The sequence below is a fragment of the Sinohyriopsis cumingii genome, chromosome 9, assembly GCF_028554795.1.
Source record: "Sinohyriopsis cumingii isolate HCF-2022 chromosome 9, ASM2855479v2, whole genome shotgun sequence".
In the NCBI taxonomy this organism is placed as follows: domain Eukaryota; kingdom Metazoa; phylum Mollusca; class Bivalvia; order Unionida; family Unionidae; genus Sinohyriopsis; species Sinohyriopsis cumingii.
Genome location: NC_142969.1, coordinates 76,469,752 through 76,494,172, shown reverse-complemented (window position 1 = coordinate 76,494,172; position 24,421 = coordinate 76,469,752). Strand labels below are relative to the sequence as shown.

Below are 24,421 nucleotides of genomic sequence, written 5' to 3'. Positions count from 1 at the left end.
GACAACAAATATATATATATATATATATATATATATATATATATATATATATATATATATATATATATATATATATATATATATATATATATATATATATATATATATATATATATATATAAGGCAAAATTTGTTTATATGGTTTTTGTTAGTTTATTGGCACTTGGAAGCTCAGTGCACTTCCCAAGGACACACAGAAGCAGATGACCTGGGTGGGTGTCAAAACCACAACCCTTGGATTATGAGTTGGGTGCTTTTCTGCATCTGCTTCAGAATTCACTATTTATCTATCAGTTTCCAAAACGCTAATGCCAGAAAACTGATTAAATCATTTGGCAGGGAAATCTACAGTGTAATAAATTCCAGTTGTAATTAAATTATTGGCAAGATTTAAGTATATGCCAGAGATTTAAAATATTTATCATATCAGGTTCAGTGCAAATTTTGAACAAAGAGAAAAACACAATCAGGCTTGAATTGGTGGCAGACTACAGTTTAAAATATACATTGATGTTTAGGAAAATGTACAATCTATTTAATATGTTGATTGCAACTTTACCAGAATGAATTCAGGCAGAAAGCAAACTGACTTTCAAAAAAAGGAGTGACTTTTACTTTCTAGACATGTTTTGGTGCAGGAATCCTATGGTAAATCATCTTGTTTATCCATTATTCCTTCTGCCTATCCATATTTTTTGAAAACCAGCATGGCTTTGCAACTGTTACACATAAATGGTTGCCAGTTTGATAGGTGAATTGCCATTTTGATAGGTGAATTGCCTATCACATACAGATGTGACTTGCATCTTTAAGATCAAATTTTCAGAATTATTGCCCTTCTCCCCATGTCCCCTGCAATTTCACAATTGATGATAATACTAGGTAGACACACTGTACCAGTCTGTATGTCATTATTGGCAATTAACAGAGGCAAGATTTTGCCTCACAATTTATAATACTAGGTAGACACTGTACCAGTCTGTATGTCATTATTGGCAATTAACAGAGGCAACTGTTTTGCCCCAAGATCTATCATACTATGTGCACAAGATGTACCAATCTGTATTTCACAATTGGCAATTAATGGAGGCAAGATTTTGCCTCACAATGTATAATACTTGGTAGATATGATGTACCATTCTGTATGTCATAAGAAGCTACTAATGGGGGTGACCCAAGATGATGTTTTTAATGATTTTGTCTATGTCTTTATTTTGTGTACCTATATTTTTTATACCCTAAATGTCTCAGCATTGTATAGCCAGATTTGGATGATGTTCTATTAAATCCTATACATGCATGCCTGCCTTTTCAATCACTTTTAAATCTCCACTACAGCAAGCAGATCATTGTAACAGCCTAGTGTGGGGTCCATTTAATATAGCATTCTGTGCTGTAAACATTGCTTCATGGCTCAGAATGAACCTTTTATTGTTTTAGTCACCTCCTCTCTTTTGGCATAGAGTTATGACTTTTGATAATAAATTTCATATCTTGACACTGATGTTGCTTGTACCTGGCATAGCTCAGCGACCTCGGCACATTATAAATTGGATGTCAGTTGTCAGTGAATTGTCTGTTACAAAGCAGATATGCCTTTTCAATGTTTCCTTTTTTCAAGTCCAGTGTTGAGAGTTACTGACCTTTTTCCATCAATATTAAATCTCTGATACAGTAGATCATTGTAACCAGCATATTTGGGGAACTGTTGAGTATATTCTGTTACATTGTCGAGGGACCTAGATGGGCTTTATAATGGTTATGGCATGTCAACATCGTTATGGACAATTAATTTGATATATTTGCATGGAATTGTGACTGCAGTTTCAAATGATTGTTGCTTAGACTTACATGTGACTTGTATGGTTTTCAGTCTCATTTTGAAGAGTTATTCCCCCTGATTACTTGTCATCCTGACTTTGATATCTGCAAGATATATTTACAAAAAGCTGTTAGATTTAAACCAGATTTGACATGTGTCCAAAGTTTGGTGAGACCTTGTGTGGTTTGATTTCCAGCATTTCATGACATTTGTATGAGTTATAGACCCTGATCATCCATTCTATTGAATTTGAGTCTCAAAGGATTTCAACCAAATTTGGCCTGCAGCTTTAAATTGGTGAGTCCTTGAATGAAATTAATTTCAGTTGTTCCACATTATTATTTAAAGAAGTTATGGCCCCTGATTTTCTCTCCCCTTCCTCTGCATTTTACAACATAACTTTTACTTGAGAATATTGCATTTCAGCCGTAGTTATGATGTACCTTTATATAGACCTTGAATGAGTTACTTGGATTCCCAGAATTCCACATCATCATTTAGAAGAGTTATGGCCCCTGGATGCCCATCTTCAAAGTTCAGTTTTCCAATAGAAGTTCTAATGTCTAAGGGCCAGCCAGGCACAATGCAGAGAATAGGATCCTATTTGATGCACCATCTTTTCTAGCTTTAGTTTAACATAATGTTCTTCAAAAATGGAATTATTGTTTAATAAAAATAAACAATTTAAGTATCTATTCTAATATAGACATGTATGCTATATGTACTGTTTGGTCAAAGTATTTAAATTAATTTCAAAATTTAAGAGTGACTTAAATTTGATACCAGTCAAAACATTAGTTTAATAATTTCAAGTAAGCATTGAGAGATGTCAGGGTCATGAGACCTAGGTTGAGGAACACTGTAGTTATGTGACCTATGGTTAAATAATTGTCATATCTTAATATTAATATTGTTATTAATAAAACTGATAAAATATGAAAATTAAACTTAAAGTAAAACATTACAGTTCATGCCAACATGTTCTTTTAATCATCCGGCAGCATTGCACTTAGGTTCCCAAGGGTAAACGAATATCATGTCTCGATCATTCCTGCAAATTTAGATGACATGCAGTTTCAAAGGGACACAGACAAATACAAGATGATAAATAATACACTGGTAGTGATGACAAGAGATAAACTTTGCTTTGACATTTTTGACACCTTAAATTTGTTGACTGCATTGTACTGTGGTGTTCTCCTCAGACACTTAAGTGTTGCTAAACTTTATATTAAGTGCTCAAATAACCACTAAAACCTTCACATCTGAATATCTTACAAAAATCCAGCATTTATAATAATTTTAGAATTATTTTTCTTATCAAACTAATAATTCAGCGATAAATGCCAAATTGTGTATTTCTGCAAGTTCTGCACACTGTACACTTTACCATACACTAGTAACCATCAGTGACTTTGCATTTCAAATTAGTTAACTATTACAAACTTTCAATGTTTTAAGTATCAAAATGTTGTTCTAAAAATTGAATTTAACTGTTATCTGAATGTTTTTATTGCCTTTAATGACTGTGGTCAAAATTATGTCCAGGGATCCCACTCTAGTCAAGATCATGGGGACAAAGGACGAAAAAATTGCATGGAAGCCTTGATCCCACACTCATTTTATTGAGGAAAATTTTTTTCATTCATTTTTATAATTTCCAAACTTGCCATGCCTTTTGATTATCAGTAACATCAGGGATATTTTATAATGAAAAATTTGTTTAGGCCAAATCTTAAAATCAGAATCAGTCAGCCTCATGGCATGGTGATTCCAGTGGTCAAGACTGGACAGAAGACTGGACACCAGTATTGGAGCCAGACAAAAATTAGGGAGATATTGGAACCTTACTACCAGTAATTCATTTTTGAACACTGACATTACACTTTCCATGCAATAAACCTTGAAGCATCTTGGTTTCTGGTTTAGGTTCAAATGGTTGTAATTTATGGATAAGTGTGTAGATAAGTGATGTAGCAGAGGTGTTAGCTGATAAGATGAACTTTTGCCTATTTTATAGCCCTGTCTTGTGATTAAAGAACCACAGATAGGTAATCCAAAAAACTTGTGGAAATACTAGACACTAAACAGCATTCCTATGAGCTACCTTGTGGAATAAAAACCAGATCTGTATTGTCATATATATTTGTTATAATAAAAGTGATAAAAAACGAGTTCATAATTTTACCAAAATGTCTTCCTGCATGAAATTCTTTTCGTTGATGAAGTAAGTTAACCTTTGCATTGCTACAACATTTTGCCACAAAGAGGTTACTGTTGCCCATATCATGTGGCTCAGCAACTATGAAAGCATGAAGTGGTTTTTCTGCAAGTGACAAAGACTGTCATCACTGATCACCATCGCCAGTTAAATTTTTATTGCTACTCCATCTAAACTACTTGGAGGATTTTCATGAAACTTTGCACACACATTCACTCAATGGTCCAATTGTTCCCAAATGAAAATGGCGCTGCTCATACATCCAATATGGCCACCACAGCAGCCATATTGAAAATCTTATTATCGCTGCTCCTTCTGACTTGATGGCCATATTAAAAACTATATGGTTATAAATGAAAATGTTGCTGATCTGGGGTCTAATATGGCTGCCACACAGTACAGCTTGAAAATCTTGTTTTGATTACTTCCCTTGAATGAATGATCATATGTCCATCATCATTTGTCCATACGTCCATCATCATTTGGTTTTCTCTGAAATATTATATGATGCATTGTTGCTCTTAAATTAAAGCGGTGCTGATCTAACATCCAGTATCTTAAAAATCTTGAGTTTTCATCAGAAGAGTTCGTATGGTGTCAGTTTGGTCCTAAATGAAAATGATGAGCCATCAATATGGCCACCATGGTGACTATCTTGACCATATTTTTCTCTCTACTCCCAGATAGATGGACATATCAACATGAGACTTCATATAATATCCAGTTGGTGCTAAATCAAAATGGTGCCAGTTGTACATCCAGCATGGCTGCCATGATGGGTTTTGTAAAGATCTTGTTGTTACTATTCCCCCTGAATGGCTGGACTGGAAATATCCCCATGAATGATCATTGTTACAAGGGGGTTTGATCAAAAGACTTCAGTTGATGTCTACTTTATCTTAAATGAATATGGTATCATTTTAACACCCAGTATGTCCACCACAGCAGCTAATTTGAAAATCTTGTTATCACTGAAGAAAATCAAATATTATTGTTTCAAGACTCAGTTATTAAATGTAGAATCTGGTCTTATCTTGAATTCCTGGTCTTATCTTGAATTCCTGGTCTTATCTTGGATTCCTGGTCTTATCTTGAATTCCTGGTGATTGTTTTGCAAAACAGAGATCAGTCCCATCTCTTACCCATTTGGGGGACATCTCATGAAAAATTGTCAAAAATGGGTATGTAGAGAACTTATCTTATGATCACTCCACCTTTCATGGATCATGTAGGGATGAAAATATAGGTTAGAGTTGTGATTGATGTAAATGTGTAGTGCATATAATATTTAACTTTTTTCATCTGTCCCAATTTATTGAAAAAGAATCAAAGGGAGTATTTAAAAATGAGTTTTTCATAGCTTCACCTTCTGTAATGCTTGTAGGTTGTCACTTAAATAATGTCGGCCAGATATGTTGAAGAAGTGCCCTAAAGTTTTGCCTTTCTCTTCTTCAGTAATTTTTTGTTTCAGGACATTTCTTGAAAAATGTTTAAAAAACCTGAAGGTGTATGGGAAATTTAGTTTATGATGTCTTCTCCCACTCTGCCTGGAGGATTTTGCTGGATCTTTGTAGAATAGATATATTGCTTGTGTCAGTGTGCAATAGGGTTATACCTTTCGTCTAGCCATTTTTTCATGAAATGTCCTGAAAATGTTTTAAAATTGGTGTATATGGGAAATTTAGGTACCTATATTTTCTCCGCTCACTCACTGAAATTTTGTAGGCTAGATCTGTGATTGGTGTAAATATTTAAAAAGGTTTTACTTTTTACCTCTATCTAACTTTGGGTAACATTCTCGAACTTTGTTGGAAATTGTGTTGGCTAAATGAGTGGTTGGTATAGATGCATATAAAGTTTAATTGTTTCCTCCTTTTCATTCCTGGGCAATATATTTTATGAAAATATTTCAAAAGGTGCATTTTCATAAATCCAGTGGTTTTTATCATTTCTTTCCCAAACATCAGCGAGGATTGTATTGCAGTTTTACTAGCTAAATCAGTGGAACATTACTCAGTAAAGATTCTTCTGTAACATTTCTTTTATTTCTTGCTATAAATTTCTGAAAACTTTCTCAGAGAGTATTTTAGAAAATGAACATTATAGGCTGAAGATTGTCAGTTCTTATAACTACTGGCAAACTGACAAGGTTGTCATTTCTTATAACTACTGGCATACTGACAAGGTTGTCATTTATTATAACTACTGGCATACTGACAAGGATGTCATTTATTATAACTACTGGCATACTGACAAGGATGTCATTTATTATAACTACTGGCATACTGACAAGGTTGTCATTTATTATAACTATTGGCATACTGACAAGGATGTCATTTATTATAACTACTGGCATACTGACAAGGATGTCATTTATTATAACTACTGGCATACTGACAAGGATGTCATGTCATTTATTATAACTACTGGCATTCTGACAAGGTTGAAGATTGTCATTTCTTATAACTACTGGCATACTGACAAGGCTGACAATTGTCATTTCTTATGATAACTGGCATATTGACAAGGTTGAAGATTGTAATTTCATATAACTACTGGCATATTGACAAGTTCTCTAATTTGATGTTGCAATAGTAATTGAACTAGATTAACAATTAGTGACAATTAACTTGCCATTATTGTGTGTGTGTGTGTATGTGATTTACATTTTTAATGTAGCTTTAACAATATTAGACACATCGCTATGATGTCTTTGTGTGGCAGTTTATAGTGATGTCTAGCATTGGGGCATCATCCCACAGACATGTAGCATCATGTCCCACCCAGACACATTATCCTGACACCAGGCCGACCAGTCCTAACACTTACCTCTTATTGCTGAGTGCCAAGTGAGGCAACTGCTAGTACAATTTTTATTTTATAAATTTTCCGCATGACTCAGTCAGGGTTAAAACCCGTCACCTCCAGCATCCGAGGTGGATGCTCAAACCACTTAGCCCACCGGAGTGGTTCCAATACAGTATGTAGACTAAATGTATATATCTAGTAACATTTGCTTGGCAATATTTTAAGAAAAATAGTTGAAAATGGGTTATCTTGAGAAGTCATTTCTTTTTCTAAATGTCTCAAACAGTTTACTGAAGCTTTTTGGCAAAATCAGTTGATGTGAAGATGCTGCTGATAGTTTTTCCATTCTTTCAGTACCTTTACTTTTGGTGTTGTAAATTTCTGTAAAAAAACGTCTTAAAGAATATCTTAAGAAAGAAAATTTTAGGTTGAAGATTGTAACTTTTTATAGTAGACTACTTTAATTATGCTATTTGGGTTACTGAAGGAACTGACCTAGATACCCAATGACAATTAACGTGTAGGACATGCAAAGATATATATGTCTGTGACTACATGTATATATCTAGTTTAAGATACTTTGGCCAAGGAGAAGATGGATTTATTCTTTTTGAACCATTGATATTGTAACATTATCATTTCCACCATTTTTTGTTATTGAATACTGTGTGGCTGTTACTAGGTAGTGTATTCCCATAATACGAAGCTTAAATGTAATCACTAAAATAAACACAACATAGTTGACTAATTTCATTGTGATATATAAATATAATTTTTGTCAAGGATAAGTGTCATTATAGAATATCTTAAGATTTTGTTTCTAAATATTTTAAGTAAAGTCAAATGGTTTAAATCAGTCACGTATTCAAGTGAAAATTCAGTTCAATATTACTGTATTTCTAAAGTTTGTACCTGACAATTGCCAGGATTTGTTTCTCACCTGCTTAAAGCTGTTCATTGGCTCAGCACTAGATTTTGCAGAAACCTTTTCTAAAATAGTACAGTATTTATTATGTAGTATTCATAATATAGTATTCTACAATAGTACAATATTCATAATGTAGTATTCATAATGTAGTATTCTAAAATAGTACAGTATTCATAATGTACTATTCTAAAATAGTACAGTATTCATGATGTAATATTTTAAAATAGTACAGTTTTCATAATGTAGTATTCTAAAATAGTACAGTATTCATGATGTAGTATTCGTAATGTAGTATTCTAAAATAGTACATTATTCATTATGTAGTGTTTTAAAATAGAACATTATTCATAATGTATTATTCATAATGTAGTATTCTAAAATAGTAAAGTGTTCATAATGTACTATTCTAAAATAGTACAGTATTAATGATGTAATATTCTAAAATAGTACAGTTTTCATAATGTAGTATTCTAAAATAGTACAGTATTCAAAATGTAGAGAAGTCAAATTTGACTGAATAGCTGATTGTTCAAGGGTTACACCAGGTCACTTCCCCATTTAGACTGTGACCATAAATAATTTAAAGCTAATAAGAGGCACTGGAAAACATTTTAGTACCAGTCATTTGGTGGTCTTATTATGAGGCTATTAGTATTTCCCCTGCCATAACCTGTATTTTGATGAGAGCTGGTAACCAAGCATGGCAGGCTGGTGAAACCCTCACTTCCATTATCAGTTAGAGGTGTCAATACAGTGCCCTGATAATGTCTTCAGATGGGAGATAAACCCATAATCTTCATTCTTTGGGAGATAAACCCATAATCTTCATGCTTTGAATTATATACTGTCTCCCTGGTCATTTCAGGGCATAGCTCTTTTTCCAGTGTTAACATAGCTGTCTGTTGGTGATGTTTTAAATTGTTGTCTGCTAGTGATGTTTTAAACTGTTGTCTGCTGGTGTTGTTTAAACTGTCGTCTGCTGGTGATGTTTAAACTGTTGTCTGCTGGTGATGTTTAAATTGTTGTCTGATCATGATATTTTAGATTGTTTCCTGATTGTGATGTTTGGTTGAAACTGCTCCAAATGATGATGTTTAATTGAAATTGTTTTCTAATGATTTTCAGACTATTGTCTAATGTTGATTTTTAAATTTTAATGGTGACATTTAAACTATTATTTGATGGTGCTATTTAAACTGTTCTTTAATGGCAATGCAATGAATGTAGCTAGTTTTTGGGATGAATTGTTGGTGGGTAAGTGGTGGACAAAAATTGGGGTTAGTAAGTATTTATAGTTATGCTTCAGTGGGGTTAACTCTGTACATACATGTATAGTATTTGTACAGTCTTGTTTAAGTTTCTGTTAGGTGATTGCCATGTAGGTTTTTTGCTCCCCCTGACATTGGTGATATAGTAAGGAGATGACATGGATGATATATTAAGGAGATGACATGGATGATATAGAAAGGAGATGACATGATATAGTAAGGAGATGACATGGATGATATAGTAAGGAGATGACATGGATGATATAGTAAGGAGATGACATGGATGATATAGTAAGGAGATGACATGGATGATATATTAAGGAGATGACATGGATGATATAGTAAGGAGATGACATGGATGATATATTAAGGAGATGACATGGATGATATATTAAGGAGATGACATGGATGATATAGTAAGGAGATGACATGGATGATATATTAAGGAGATGACATGAATGATATATTAAGGAGATGCATGGATGATATAATAAGGAGATGACATGAATGATATAGCAAGGAGATGACATGGATGATATATTAAGGAGATGACATGAATGATATATTAAGGAGATGCATGGATGATATAATAAGGAGACGACATGGATGATATATTAAGGAAATGCATGGATGATATAGTAAGGAGATGACATGGATGATATATTTAAGGAGATGACATAGATGATATAGCAAGGAGATGACATGGATGATATAGTAAGGGGATGACATCAGTGATATAGTAAGGAGAGAGGAAAACTATGACAGGGATGATATAGTGAGGAGATGACATAGATGATATAGTAAGGAGATGACATGGATGATGTAAGGAGATGACATGGTTGATATAGTAAGGAGATGACATGGATGATATAGAAAGGAGATGACATAGATGACATAGTAAGGAGAGAAGAAAAAGATGATGTGGATGGGTTGCTTGTTCTTATTGGCTTGGACAGTTAAGAAAAGATTATGGCTTGTTGTATTTAGTGCTTTGAATCCTGCAACTCAGATAACTTTAATCTTAAATCAACAAAGAGAATGCATAGTCCATCTAACTCAGAACTGGAGTTCTTGTTTATTAAAATACTTTTAACTGCTGCACTATGCATTTGTAATCATTCTGTGGCTGCTACAAACCAAAAAAATAAATAAATTATCAGCTTTTCCATAAACCACAAATATTTATAACCACAGATAAAATACCCTTATAGTGCAGCTGTTTGTGTACACTGGAGTATTGCACATTATAGTCTTTCATCCCCATGAGACCTAGGATTGATTTATGAAGTGGTTGTAAGGGATTCACAGTTATCATTATACTTGTACAATCAGAAACAGCAAATTGCAGAGTAAAATTTCTGAGAAAACAGATCTGTTGTTAGACAAATCACTTCCTTAGCTGCTGCTGATGGTATAGAAATGATACACGTGCCAAGTCTGGACTTCTTTCGATTAGGTTTTGGACTGTTTTAGATCTATAAGGGGCTGTTTTGAATTACATATAATCAATAAGTTTACCATTGTATTATGGTTCTATTACATATTTGATAAGTAGGCATATCAAGCTTTGGTGCTATAATTGGTAATAATTTCTTCATAGAAATGTGTAATTTCCATTCTGGATTTTGCTGTAATGCTTGTATATTTATTCATAATTTATCTTTTCCCACTCAAGCTATTATTTTTCTTCATATACAAATTTTTAGCATATAATCTTTTCCTAATACAATATTTTATGTTTTTTTTAATATAATTTGTTTTAATTGACTAGTATTATGCCGATGTATGGCCTTAATAATATGTAATACTAGTTTGTAATACATGTAATACTTGTTTGTGATACATGTAATACTTGTTTGTAATACATGGAATACTTGTTTGTGATACATGTAATACTTGTTTGTGATACATGTAATACTCATTTGTGATACATGTAATACTCATTTGTGATACATGTAATACTTGTTTGTGATACATGTAATACTTGTTTGTAATACATGGAATACTTGTTTGTAATACATGGAATACTTGTTTGTGATACATGTAATACTTGTTTGTGATACATGTAATACTTGTTTGTAATACATGGAATACTTGTTTGTGATACATGTAATACTTGTTTGTGATACATGTAATACTCATTTGTGATACATGTAATACTCATTTGTGATACATGTAATACTTGTTTGTAATACATGGAATACTTGTTTGTAATACATGGAATACTTGTTTGTGACACATGTAATACTTGTTTGTGATACATGTAATACTCATTTGTGATACATGTAATACTTGTTTGTAATACATGTAAGATAAGCTAATATGGGCATATTTACGCTTATATCAAAAACGATAATTTCAGTTTTGAAACAGATTGTACAAACCTTAAATATCATTATTTTTCAATATAATAACTGCTGTAAGAGACTGTATCCATAATGAAAAAAACTCTATTCTTCAAAATGATTAGGGCATATAGAAATTTACTATGGATTCTCATATACATAAGTAACATAGATAAGTAACATGGATAAATGTTTGATTTAGTTAATTTGAGTGTATTTTTGGAGACATATTTAGTTGAGTCTGATAGTGAATTTCCTTCCAAACTAGCATATACTGTTTAGTCAACTACATTACAGACTAGTGTATAGTTTAGTTCCATAGTGAACTACCTTCCAAATTAGAATATTCAGTTTTGTTCCATAGCAAACTTCCTTCAAATTTCATGAAATGTTTTGTTCATTAGTGAACTGCCTTTCAAACTATTCAGGTTAGTCTCATACTGGACAAGCTTCCAATGTTACCAATATTATGTCCAGTGGCATCGCTAGGGGGTGCGGGGGGTGCGGACCGCACCGGGTGACACCATCTCAGAGGGGTGACACCAAAATGAAAGATTGCAAATTTTACAGAGCACACACTGCTCGGTCTAGTCAGATTTCATAAGCGGATAACCGATCATAGTTAAATACATGACTAGCAGGCACAGCAGTGGCGTCGCTAGGGGGATGCGGACTGCACCGGGTGACACCATCAGAGGGGGTGACACCAAAATGACATTACTAAGGATTCTGTATGGTCTGTTACAGAAGGAGGATCATGGGGGTGACATCATGAGCTACCGCACTGGGTGACACCAACCCGAGTGACGCCACTGATAATGTCCACACAGTAACTGCAGTTGTCCGCTATCTACATATTGTGGAAGACTTGCACTCAGGGGGAAAAGAAAAATGCGCTTGATTTCAGACTCAAAAGCTCAAAGGTCAAGGTCAGTGTGACTGAAAAAGGGAATCAATTTTTGCACAATGACTCCATTTCTACATATTTGTGGACAGCTTACAGTTGGGATTAGGAAGAACACTAATGTTTTCAGGGTCTAAAGGTAAAAGATCAAGGTCATTGTGTCCTAAAGTGATTATTTGTAGTAATTGAACTTTGTGGATGTCTTGTACTTGGGGTAAGAAAGATACCTATTGATTGCTGGCTACAAAGGTCAAAGGTCAAGAACCCTCTTAAGGAAGTCAACGGTTTTAGTATGATAGCTTGAGTTCTCCTTCATCTATGGATGATTACCAAATGTTATAGATGGCCTGCATTTGGTGTATTGAAATTGAATCAAGAGATCAAACATCAAGGTCACTATGACTCAAAGAATGCAAAAATGGTTTCCACAGAATATAATTTCTACAGGATGAACCTCAATAAAACTGTGTGAATGGCTTGCATGCAGGATATAGGAGAAGGCTATCGATTTTAGGCTCAAAGGTCAAAGTCACTGACTGAAAAGAATAAAAATGGTTTTCGTGCAATAACATTAGTTCTACATTGCAGACCTGACCCAAACATTGTGGATAGCTTCAACTTTGGGCAAGGAAGTAGCCTATCGATTTCAGGGTCAAACAGGCAAGGAAGTAGCCTATTAATTTAAGGGTTAAAAGGGCAAGGAAGTAGCTTATTGATTTCAGGGTCAAACAAGCAAGGAAGTAGCCTATTGATTTCAGGGTCAAAAGGGCAAGGACGTAGCCTATTGATTTCAGGGTCAAACAGGCAAGGAAGTAGCCTATTGATTTCAGTGTCAAACAGGCAAGGAAGTAGCCTATTGATTTCAGGGTCAAAAGGGCAAGGAAGAAGCCTATTGATTTTAGGGTAAAAAGGGCAAGGAAGTAGCCTATTGATTTAAGGGTCAAACAGGCAAGGAAGTAGCCTATTGATTTAAGGGTCAAACAGGCAAGGAAGTAGCCTATTGATTTCAGGGTCAAACAGGCAAGGAAGTAGCCTATTGATTTCAGGGTCAAAACGGCAAAGGGCAAGATCACTCTGACTGGAAAAGAAAAAATGGTTTCTTGGCAAAAATTTCAGTTATCTACAAGACTTTTAAACATGGAACAGGCAGTTCCTGGTAATTTTAATATTAAAAAAAATGGTATTTTTTAATGTGATGATGGGAAGACATTCCATGGAGACGGAATACATTGTGCATGCTTGTAGATAAATATCTGAAATAAGCCTTTCCTTCACATGCTTGTTATCCAGCTAAACCTTATGTTTACCAGGCTACATTAAAATCAAACCAGATTCTCAAAAGAGGACTCAGTAGGAACCAATTTAAGCATATGATCCTTGTGAGAATGCTAGGAAGGAAAATAAAGACCTATTTTCAGGCATCCATTCTTCAGCACACAAGACCACCTGTATTTGGATCCAGTGAGCCAGTCTTCCTGGATCATAAATTGCATCATCTGTTGGGACCAATTAGTGTTAACCAGATCCTTCAGTGTCTTCATTTATATTTCTCACACTGAATGTTGCTGTAATGTCTGTAAAATTTGGAGGAATGAAATGGTGTGGAGCCAGAATTAATAGTTTGTGTACTTTGTGTAGTTTGTATGCATTAAACCTAATAGCTTGTATACTTGAAACTTCGTAGTTTCTGTGCATTAGATCTAATAGTTTGTGTACTTTAGAATTAATTTAGAACATGGACTTGTTTATATTTATGTGTAAATTCACAGAATGTTCTTGAAAGGTTACTCTTGGGTGAGGACATGACCTTGATCCTTTTTGTTCAAATTTTATTAAGTTACAATGATTAAGTATGATGTTGTTTTTCAGCAGACCATTTGAAGGTGTCTGCTACAGTTTTGTTAGACATTGTATTACTAGATTTGACATCACGTTCAAAATTATTCCAGTGATTATCTATGTGCAGACAATGCGTTTTTAGATTTGACATCAGACTCAAAACCAATGCCAGTGATTCTCAGTGTCAAGTCTGTGTGTAGACATTGCAGTACTAGATTTGACATCAGACTCAAAATTATTGCTAGTGCATCGTCAGTTTTAAGTCTGCTCATTGTAAATAAAACAGTTATCTTCATTTTGCATTTAAATATACTACATAAAATCAGAAATTTTACTGCAGTTTTTGAACTATATTTGTATAGGGGAATATAAGAGCTCCACTGACAGATGTTTCCACTTCTACTAACAAATCTAGGTCACTTTGTAAGTAACACACCCATTTGCATAATATAATCCTGCCAATTATCTAATTAAGTTGATGTACTTTTTTTGTCATATGTTGAAGAACAATATCACCTTTCCTTATTACTTCAACTTTCAGACAAGTGTTTAGTCTTAATGTTTATGACACTTTGGAGTTTTATATTTTATAATCAGTAGCATTAGAATGGCAAAGTCAGATATAACACTGTAGTGCAATATATTGTGATATAAATCATTTATTATATTGCAACTTATTGTGATATAAATTATTTATTATATTAGAATATATGGTGATATCAATGATTTATTGCAATGCAATATATTGTGATATAAATTATTTAATATTTTGCAATATATGGTGATATCAATGATTTGTTGCAATGCAATATATTGTGATATAAATTAATTATATTGCAATATATGGTGATATCAATGATTTATTGCAATGCAGTATTTGTGATATAAATGATTTATTATACTGCAATATATGGTGATATCAATGATTTATTGCAATGCAATATATTGTGATATAAATTATTTATTATATTGCAATATATGGTGATATCAATGATTTATTGCAATGCAATATTTGTGATATAAATGATTTATTATGCTGCAATATAGTGTGATAAATGTTTTATTTTACTGCAATATATTGTGATATGTATTATTTATTTATTATATTGCAGTATATTGTGATATCAGTTATTTATTATAGTGCAATATATTGTGATATCAATGATCAGTTATACTGCAATATATTGTTATATAAATTATATATTATATACTTCATACTGAATATTGAATTATCACTTTTGGCACTACTTTTTTCCATTTAGTAAGTATATCCCTCATTATGTATATCCCTCATTATGTATGTCCTTCAGACCTGAATTTCCATATCTAGACCTTTATTTTTTCTTCTTTACCTTATCTCTGTCCCATGCTTCCTCTCTCTCAGTCAGGATGAATAGATCTTAAAATGTGTGAAGATTGTTGATCCTCTAGTGTAATCATTGAAAAGGTGCTATCAAGAATGAATAAACGTTAACCTCGGACAACAAAAAACCAGCTTCAGGTCTTCACTGTTTTATAGTTATATTCACTCATGAATCATGCAAATCGTCAGTGAGAGACTTAACCTGAAAAGTTACTATTCGATATTCTCTGTCACCATTTACACTCAATGACAAAAATGGTATGCATTTTTAAGAAAAACCTTTGATTACATATCATAATAAAAGGTTTAATTAGCAATTTTAACTGTCATTACAAGCATATTTATGTCTGAAAATTGAGCATTTGGGTGTTGATTAGTGTTAATTGTAAACCATAATAAAGTGTCAATCAAAATTTGTCTGTTACTGAAATAGACTGCAAACCTGCTAATACCTAAGATTCACATTAGAATGCAAAAAGAAATGTGTTAATAAAAATGAAAGTAAAATGAAAGTCTCTTCAGTTTCACCTCCCACATGTAGTATGAGATAATTAATGGAGACAGGAGTTAATCAGATCAACTCAGGTTGGCTAGTCTATAGCGTGTCCTTAGGCAAGGGACATTACTCCAATTGCCTCAGCAATAAATAACCTACTTGTGTTGCTGTGCTGTAAAAACCATGAATTTTTATCCTTGTAGTTGATCATCTTCAAAATGTACCATGTAAGGGAAAATGTATCATGTCAGATAAAATGTATCATATCGGGGGAAATATTGGGGTGAAGGGACTGTATCATGTCAGGGAAATGTATCATGTCAGGGGAATGTATCATGTCAGGGAAATGTATCACATCAAGTTGTTCCTTGCATTTTGTAAAGTAGTGTTGCTGAATTGGAAGAAATATTCTTTTTTTTATTGTCATTGAATTTAACATATGAGAACATATCTTAGAGATATTTAATCTGTTGGACATAATGAACACTTACTCATTTTTCAATGTTCTTTTTGTATCATGGATGATGTGCAAAACAGCAAAAGATCATGACAGAGATAATGAACACTTCTGATGCCACTGTTTTGCATGGGGTATAGTTTTTACATTCCTTATTTTACATATGCACAAGAGCCAGCAACATGTAGAAGATTGCCTCTTCTGGTGGAGATACTATATCATAGTTCATCCAAAATCATTCACATGTTGCTGGCAAACTTTCATTTTACATGTATTACACATCAGATAGAGATAATGTAGGCAGGTACTAATACATACTCTATAAAATAGCAGGATATTAACACTCAAAGTTCCACACTATTGCCAGGAGTATTTATTCTAATGGAGACATGAAACTGTATTTGGTTGTTTCATGTTGGCATTAAATTAGCACTGAATTGCTAGCATTGCAAACATATCTTTCATTTTACCTGTATTTTACATTAGGAATAGATGCCATGTTGTAGTTAACAAATTAATAATATGGCCTTAAACTGCAATACATATATTTTTGTTCTTATATTTCTTGCTGAAATTCATTCAATCTCTTTGAATTCTATTAATAGAGCCTTTAAAAAAATTTCAGTGATAACCTTGCTCATTGTATTGATATCAAGGCAGATCAGTGTTCATGAGTCAGGAATCACCATATTAATGAAGTTGTAATCTGTTTTCACATTAATTAGCTAATCTTCTATAAAAGCACTATGAGATCTGTCCTGAAAATTAATCATACCTTAATGATAAAATCATTCTGAGGTGAAATCTTGTCTTTACTGACATAAATAATCCATGTTTGTATCTAATGTATTTGTGTTTGTTTGATATCCACCATTTTGTTAAACTATTTGAATTATGGAAATACCCAACCAGACTTAAATAATTGAAAAACCTTAAAATTCTGTAATAATAAATTGGCCAGTTGCTTATGAGAATTTGTGAAAAGACTGAATTCATGTGAGTCAAATAGAACATCTAGATTTTACCAAGTTTTAAACTGATTTAACATAAAGACATTGCAGCCTTAAATAGCACAATATTTATTTTGTTTCATAATTTTCCAAGATTATGAATTTGGATAGTGATAAAATAGTTGCTTTCCATCCATCCATCCATCCATCCATCCATCCATCCATCCATCCATCCATCCGTCCATCCATCCATCCATCCATCCCTCCATCCAGCTGATAGAGACGAAATATATAGTTGAAAGGAACAACATACACTTTTACGATTAAAGATAATTTTGCTGACATTTACAGAGTTTCCTGGATAAATATTTGATTGGCATTTACTGAATTTGAGTAATTAATTGGCTGTAATTGAGACTGATGTATAGGAAACCACAGTCAAGCATTGGTTTTGTCTGTGCTGTTGACTGATGTATGGGAAATGGACAGTCAAGCATTGGTTTTGTCTGTGCTGTTGACTGATGTATGGGAAATGGACAGTCAAGCATTGGTTTTGTCTGTGCTATTGCTATACATTCTTGCTGAGTAATTGTAGCCTGAAGCCACAATACAGCATATAAACAATACTGTACTATTATCATCTACAAAAAGCCACAATACAGCATATAAACAATACTGTACTATTATCATCTATAAAAAGCCACAATACAGCATATAAACAATACTGTACTATTATCATCTATAAAAAGCCACAATACAGCATATAAACAATACTGTACTATTATCATCTACAAAAAGCCACAATACAGCATATAAAAATACTGTAGTATTATCATCTAATAAAAAGCCACAATACAGCATATAAACAATACTGTACTATTATCATCTACAAAAATTCATAATGAAGCATATAAAAATACTGTAGTATTATCATCTACAAAAGGTCATAATAAAGCATATAAAAAATACTGTACTATTATCATCTACAAAAAGCCGCAATACAGCATATAAAAATACTGTACTATTATCATCTACAAAAAGTCATAATAAAGCATATAAAAAATACTGTACTATTATCATCTACAAAAAGCCGCAATACAGCATATAAAAATACTGTACTATTATCATCTACAAAAAGTCATAATAAAGCATATAAATAATACTGTACTATTATCATCTACAAAAAGCTGCATTACAGCATATAAAAATACTGTACTATTATCGTCTACAAAAAGCTTCAGTGCAGCATATAAAATTACTGTACTATTATCATCTACAAAAAGCCACAATACAGCATATAAAAATACTGTACTATTATCATCTACAAAAAGCCACAATACAGCATATAAAAATACTGTACTATTATCATCTACAAAAAGCCACAGTACAGCATATAAAATTACTGTACTATTATCATCTACAAAAAGCCATAATACATCAGGTAACAATACTGTAGTATTACAAAAAGCCACAATACAGCATATAAAAACACTCTAGTTTTATAATCTACAAAAAGCCACAATACAGCATAAAAAACTATAGTTACATTGCCATGTACACAAATCTGTAATATAGCCTATAAAAAACTCTCTAGTATTTTCATCTAAAAGAAATGCTCTTGTTCATGAGACCTTTTTGTCATGGATGGGCAACCCAAAAATTTCAAATTCTGCAAAACTAGAAATTATAGTATCAAAAATTGTATCCTGTTTTTCTTGTCCCTGCTGACATTAATTAGGATGAGCTGAAAAGTGGATTTGTTTTATCTGTCTGACTGACTGACTGTCTGTCTGTCTGTCTTGTCTGTCTGTCTGTCTGTCTGTCTGTCTGTATGTATGCATGTATGTATGTATGTATGTATGTATGTATGTATGTATGTATGTATGTATGTATGTATGTATGTATGTATGTATGTAGCTACATTTAATGATACCTTAGTACAATAGTGGCATTATGGAACCAACTTAAATTAAATTTTGAACAATGTAACATGAAGAATTGCACAAAATCCCTTGAAGATAAATGCTTACATATAAATGTGACCATGAAGTACATCAAAGTTGAATATGAAAGTTAAATATCTTAAATTGTAAACACCTGTAAATACCTGTGAAATCCTTCAAACATTTCCTTGCATGAAGTTACCTATGAGATGAAACATTTACCTACGTTGTTAGTATTATATAAGTCATTTTCAGTATGGTTATGTCAGTTGTTTTCTGTATGAGTATTGAGAGTCAAGTCTATTTAAATACATGCAAGTCAGAAAATAACTTTTTTTCCACAGTAATTCTGACAGATGGATATGGCTTTTACCTAGGCTTTTTATGCTGTAATTTTGACAGTACTCTGCTCACTGTAAGCATCTAGAAACCTAAGCATGTCCTTGTGTAGTATGGAATATGACAGACTCTGTGTCATTGTGTAGTATGGAATATGACAGACTCTGTGTCATTGTGTAGTATGGAATATGACAGACTCTGTGTCATTGTGTAGTATGGAATATGATAGACTCCATGTCATTGTGTAGTATGGAATATGACAAACTCCATGTCATTGTGTAGTATGGAATATGACATACTCCATGTCATTGTGTAGTATGGAATATGACAGACTCTGTGTCATTGTGTAGTATGGAATATGATAGACTCCATGTCATTGTGTAGTATGGAATATGACAGACTCCATGTCATTGCGTAGTATGGAATATGACAGACTCCATGTCATTGTGTAGTATGGAATATGACAGACTCCATGTCATTGTGTAGTATGGAATATGACAGACTCCATGTCATTGCATAGTATGGAATATGACATACTCCATGTCATTGTGTAGTATGGGATATGACAGACTCCATGTCATTGTGTAGTATGGAATATGACAGACTCCATGTCATTGTGTAGTATGGAATATGACAGACTCCATGTCATTGTGTAGTATGGAATATGACAGACTCCATGTCATTGTGTAGTATGGAATATGACAGACTCCATGTCATTGCATAGTATGGAATATGACAGACTCCATGTCATTGTGTAGTATGGGATATGACAGACTCCATGTCATTGTGTAGTATGGAATATGACAGACTCCATGTCATTGTGTAGTATGGAATATGACAGACTCCATGTCATTGTGTAGTATGGAATATGACAGACTCCATGTCATTGCATAGTATGGAATGTGACAGACTCCATGTCATTGTGTAGCATGGGATATGACAGACACTGTGTCATTGCATAGTATGTAATATGACAGACTCCATGTCATTGTGTAATATGGAATATGACAGACTCCATGTCATTGTGTAGTATGGAATATGACAGACTCCATGTCATTGTGTTGTATGGAATATGACAGACTCCATGTCATTGTGTAGTATGGAATATGACATACTCCATGTCATTGTGTAGTATGGAATATGACAGACTCCATGTCATTGTTTAGTATAGAATATGACAGACTCCATGTCATTGTGTAGTATGGAATATGGCAGACTCTGTGTCATTGTGTATTATGGAATATGGCAGACTCCATGTCGTTGTGTAGTATAGAATATGACAGACTCTTTGTCATTGTGTAGTATGGAATATGGCTCACTCCATGTCATTGTGTAGTATGGAATATGACAGACTCCTTGTCATTGGGCAGCATGTAATATGGCAGACTCCTTATATTGTGTATTTTGGAAAATGGCAGACTCCTTTTTGTTGTGTTATATGGAATATGACATACTTCAAGTCTTTGTGTAGTATGGAATATGACAGATTTCATGTTGTTGTGTATTATGGAATATGGCAGACTCCTTGTCATTGCATAGTATGAAATATGACATACTTCATGTCATTGTATAGTATGGAATATGACAGACTCCTTGTCATGGCATAGTATGAAATATTACATACTTCATGTCATTGTGTAGTATGAAATATGACATACTTCATGTCATTGTGTAGCATGGAATATGACAGATTTCATGTCATTGTGTATGTACCGCTCTAGTAGCCTAGTGGTTAGAGCATCCGCCTTGGATGCAGGAGGTCATGGGTTACTAATGACATGGTAAGACTTAATTTACTAGACAGTTACCAAGGTTACTAATGACATAGGAAGGTTTACTATACTAGACAGTTACCAAGGTTGCTAATGACATAGACTTACTTTACTAGACAGTTACTAAGGTTACTAATGACATAGTATGGTTTGCTTTACTAGACAGTTACCAAGTTTACTAATGACATGGTAAGACTTAATTTACTAGACAGTTACCAAGGTTACTAATGACATGGTAAGGCTTACTTTACTAGACAGTTACCAGGGTTACTAATGAAATGTAAGACTTAATTTACTAGGCAGTTACCAAGGTTGCTACTGACATGGTAAGGCTTACTTACTAGACAGTTACCAAGGTTACTGATGACATAGTAAGGCTTTCTTTACTAGACAGTTACCAAGGTTACTAATGACATGGTAAGGCTTACTTTACTAGACAGTTACCAAGGTTACTAATGACATAGTAAAGCTTCTTTTACTAGACTGTTACTAAGTTTAGAAATGCTTCCTTTACTAAACAGATATAAAAACCTTTTGCTCTTTCCACTCAGAGCATAGGCACAGTACACACATTTACTACAATAAAGTTAATTATATAGGAGGTCTGGCTGAAAGCTTATAACAGACATTGCAATATCAACAGGTTCTAGGTGAATGAAGCTAATTAAAACAAGTTGACCTGTGTTTGCATAGAACTAATTGACTGACCACCCCTACATGATATGGAAGCCATACATCATTGTAACATTTGTATCCATACAGGTTCATCACATCTGCAGGTTTTCTAATTTGTATAGTTTTAATGCTTTTTCAGAACTGACAGAAATCTAATTTATACATATTTGTCAGAGAATGTTGACACAAACATCACAGAAAGCAGAAGCTAAAACTTATTACCAATATCTTGGAACATGATTGAGTGTAACTTCAGTAACTATATGCAAACGTTTTTGTGCCCCCACCAAATCTGCACAAGGAGCATATATTGGTATTAATGTACCTCAAGTCATTCCATGTTGTATCATGGAGCATATATTGGTATTAATGTACCTCAAGTCATTCCATGTTGTATCATGGAGCATATATTGGTATTAATGTACCTCAAGTCATTCCATGTTGTATCATGGAGCATATTTGGTATTAATGTACCTCAAGTCATTCCATGCTGTATCATGGAACATATATTGGTATTAATGTACCTCAAGTCATTCCATGCTGTATCATGGAGCATATATTGGTATTAATGTACCTCAAGTCATTCCATGTTGTATCATGGAGCATATATTGGTATTAATGTACCTCAAGTCATTCCATGTTATATCATGGAGCATATATTGGTATTAATGTACCTCAAGTCATTCCATGTTGTATCATGGAGCATATATTGGTATTAATGTACCTCAAGTCATTCCATGTTGTATCATGGAGCATATATTGGTATTAATGTACCTCAAGTCATTCCATGCTGTATCATGGAGCATATATTGGTATTAATGTACCTCAAGTCATTCCATGTTGTATCATGGAGCATATATTGGTATTAATGTACCTCAAGTCATTCAATGCTGTATCATGGAACATATATTGGTATTAATGTACCTCAAGTCATTCCATGTTGTGTCATGCCCAATCCCATCTGTAACAAACTTAATTTCAGCTTGCTATAAGATTTTAGGTTTGTATAGCTTTTAACCAAATATGGTTTCAGGCTTTGTATTAGGAAGCTGTAGCCAAATTTGGGTTGAGGCTTTGCATTAATGGAGTTGTAACCAAATTAAGGTTGTGGCTTTGCATTAATGGAGTTGTAACCAAATTTGGGTTGTGGCTTTGCATTAATGGAGTTGTAACCAAATTTGGGTTGAGGCTTTGCATTAATGGAGTTGTAACCAAATTTGGGTTGAGGCTTTGCATTAATGGAGTTGTAACCAAATTTGGGTTGTGGCTTTGCATTAATGGAGTTGTAACCAAATTTGGGTTGTGGCTTTGCATTAATGGAGTTGTAACCAAATTTGGGTTGTGGCTTTGCATTAGTGGAGTTGTAGCCAAATTTGGGTTGTGGCTTTGCATTAATGGAGTTGTAACCAAATTTGGGTTGTGGCTTCGCATTAGTAGAGTTTTAACCAAATTTGGGTTGTGGCTTTGCATTAATGGAGTTGTAGCCACATTTTTGGTTGTGGCTTTACATTAATGGAGTTGTAACCAAATTTGGGTTGAGGCTTTGCATTAATGGAGTTGTAACCAAATTTGGGTTGTGGCTTTGCATTAGTGGAGTTGTAACCAAATTTGTATTGAGGCTTTGCATTAATGGAGTTGTAACCAAATTTGGGTTGTGGCTTTGCATTAATGGAGTTGTAACCAAATTTGGGTTGTGGCTTTGCATTAGTGGACTTGTAGCCAAATTTGGGTTGTGGCTTTGCATTAATGGAGTTGTAACCAAATTTGGGTTGTGGCTTTGCATTAATGGAGTTGTAGCCAAATTTGGGTTGTGGCTTTGCATTAATGGAGTTGTAACCAAATTTGGGTTGTGGCTTTGCATTAGTGGAGTTGTAACCAAATTTGTATTGAGGCTTTGCATTAATGGAGTTGTAACCAAATTTGGGTTGTGGCTTTGCATTAATGGAGTTGTAACCAAATTTGGGTTGTGGCTTTGCATTAGTGGACTTGTAGCCAAATTTGGGTTGTGGCTTTGCATTAATGGAGTTGTAACCAAATTTGGGTTGTGGCTTTGCATTAATGGAGTTGTAGCCAAATTTGGGTTGTGGCTTTGCATTAATGGAGTTGTAACCAAATTTGTATTGAGGCTTTGCATTAATGGAGTTGTAACCAAATTTGGGTTGTGGCTTTGCATTAATGGAGTTGTAACCAAATTTGGGTTGTGGCTTTGCATTAGTGGACTTGTAGCCAAGTTTGGGTTTGGCTTTGCATTAATGGAGTTGTAACCAAATTTGCATTGAGGCTTTGCATTA

General features: G+C 33.6%; 1 protein-coding gene across 4 annotated transcripts in view; it reads left to right on the top strand.

The window, feature by feature from the left end:
* The window catches only part of LOC149792052 (semaphorin-5A-like), a 499,542-nt gene that overhangs the window by 320,528 nt on the left and 154,593 nt on the right, over positions 1–24,421 (top strand). The gene's annotated exons all lie outside the window — the stretch shown is intronic.